Source organism: Ips typographus, linkage group LG3, assembly GCF_016097725.1.
Source record: "Ips typographus isolate SLU linkage group LG3, UJ_Ityp_2.0, whole genome shotgun sequence".
NCBI classification, from domain to species: Eukaryota; Metazoa; Arthropoda; class Insecta; order Coleoptera; family Curculionidae; genus Ips; species Ips typographus.
In genome coordinates, this window is record NC_138424.1 from 10,629,650 (window position 1) to 10,631,988 (window position 2,339).

General features: G+C 35.2%; 1 long non-coding RNA gene across 1 annotated transcript; it reads right to left on the reverse strand.

Moving 5' to 3' along the window:
• Positions 1 to 784: 784 nt before the first annotated feature.
• Positions 785 to 2,339, reverse strand: LOC145726183 (uncharacterized). Its single transcript, XR_014177528.1, has 2 exons — positions 1,694 to 2,339; positions 785 to 1,575 (listed from the first exon to the last, which is right to left on the reverse strand). It is a non-coding gene; the product is annotated as an uncharacterized LOC145726183 (long non-coding RNA).

Genomic DNA, 2,339 nt, shown 5'->3' on the forward strand with positions numbered 1-2,339 from the left:
TATTTCACACTAATTTCACAAACTGATGTTTGTTATGATTTAATAAGTTGGCAGCACTGAGTCTTGTTTATGGACCACAGTTTTAGTGTAGCGGAAAGTTTAAATTTTCCGGATTTTAAAGCTTTAAATAGCTAAACCTCCAGTATTAAAAAATATACGTATTGATAGCCGAAGATGTACTTTAGAACTTTTATTAAGATAAATTAATTGACGGTACAGGCGACAATACAAATTATACAACAAAGTTGAATAATATGTCCTTTTCGCACAAAAACGAAAGTTTCAATCAGACCAGGGCAATGCGGACAATTTGCCCGAAGTTTTTTCTACGACTAATTGGAATTAAGAATTTACCAAATTTCACAGAAATAAACACTAAATTTTTAAAACGTTTTAGGGTTTACATTTTTGACGCAGCCAAAGTTTGATCGGCGTTCCGGATTCCGGTTGAAATAACGTAAAAATATGAGTTTTTCCTGAGGAAAAGTGATTCATCCAACCTTATTTTAGTAAAAGTAAGTTAAATAAACAATCTGACATCGATTTCATCAAAAAATAACTAAAAATACGGTGGCACCTAAAGTGCACCAGAACCCGGATTTTCACCGTGTGACAGCTGATTAACTTTTAGGTTGAGGTGTTGAATTGGTTTAATTTATTATAAGTTGCTAGTTTGTATCTCTTTCTTTTTGTATCATTTAATAAAGTGGATGCTTTTATATTTTTATGCACTTTCCCCCATCCCTGGGGGATTTAAAGTAAATTCTTCCAAATTAAACAATGATTTTATTGAAATTTTATTTATTTGTTAAAGTGTAAGGACGAAAAAGGATAATTAACATAAACATAACTTAAATCTAGTTCTTATTATTATATATATTTACATTTATATTGACTTTGGTGCAGTTTGCAAGGCTAACGAAGGGTGGACAATTGGAAGCAACATTTTTAGTAGTAAACATATTCTGCACATACGTAGCAGTCGCCGTTGCCGTTGTCTCATTTTCTGAAATTGATCTTTCTATGGTTGATGCTGATGCCATATCAACATCGGAGAAGACATTGGTGAATATTTGATCGGCAACATTCTTCTTTTGATACAATGAATTTTCAACATAACCTTCAGCAACAGAACTGCTTTTCCAGCCACCATGTCTTTTCAACACATCTATGGTTGATCCAGAGTCGGCAAGTAAAGAAGCTGATGATCTGCGAAAACAATGCCCAGTATATAGGTTTGCGTTTGGTAGTCTCAAGTAGCCAGCAATTCTCCTTGGTAGCTGTCCAAATGTATTTTTTCCTATGGGCTGAGTCATGCATTTCCCATTTTTGTAAGACACAAAAAATCGTGTATGCTTTGTAGGTGGCCTTAGACCAATATACTTTCTCACTAATTCCACTACATTCGTAGAGTTTTCGCCAGACGTTTTTCATCACAAACAAGCGATCCTTTCCTGATTTTGTACCCCGTAGATTTACCAGAAAAAAGCTTTTATGATCCGAGACATCGTTGCAGTCTAGCTGGCAGAGCTCCTTTCCTCGACATGCTCCAGCGACTCTCATAATCAGCACCACCTGCAACAAAATTGTCTCCTGTCAGTACATTTTGTAGTTTTGTTGACAAAAATAATCAATGGTGTTATTTTTAGTAGTACTATCAGGAAAATATTCAAAGTAAAGAAAATAATCTTACCTTTTGGCCTAGATATTGTTCATCTGGAGCATTTTGAAGAAAATCTCTTATATGGTCGAAATCCAATGTCTTGGACTTCTTCGGCTTATAATGGTCATTCTGTCTCTTTAGAAATGCCTGGAGTTTACTGTATTTGCTGATGTCGACGTTTGCTTCAGATATTATCGTGGCTTTGATCATGGAATATTGGCTCCATAGAGAAGATGCCTTGAGCTTCTTAGACTTCTGCAGGAAGTAAGCCAGGAGCACCTTTTCATCCGTAAAATTCTCTGCATTCTGTTCAACGCACCATTTTTGGTAAACAAGAAATTGTTTTTTGTAAGCATCGCGAGATTTTTCTGGAAGAAGGCTAGCGATGGCCTCTTGCGCGGCCTCTTCAATGTTCATTTTCAAAAAATACGATTTTTCTGGACTCACCGTTTGATAACAACTGATTGACATTTGTTTTGTGCCATAGCAACACTTCCAGGGCACAATAAATTTTAAGTGAATCCACCATGCCAACAACAATCAATAACAACTATCAGTAATACGAGAGTACCGTTGTAACCACTGTTAGTTTTGTAATTTTTTTTATTTTTAGTTTCTCGCATTCTAAAGTGCATAAAATAGTATATAAACTTCGTGACTAAAGTGTCTTTTAATC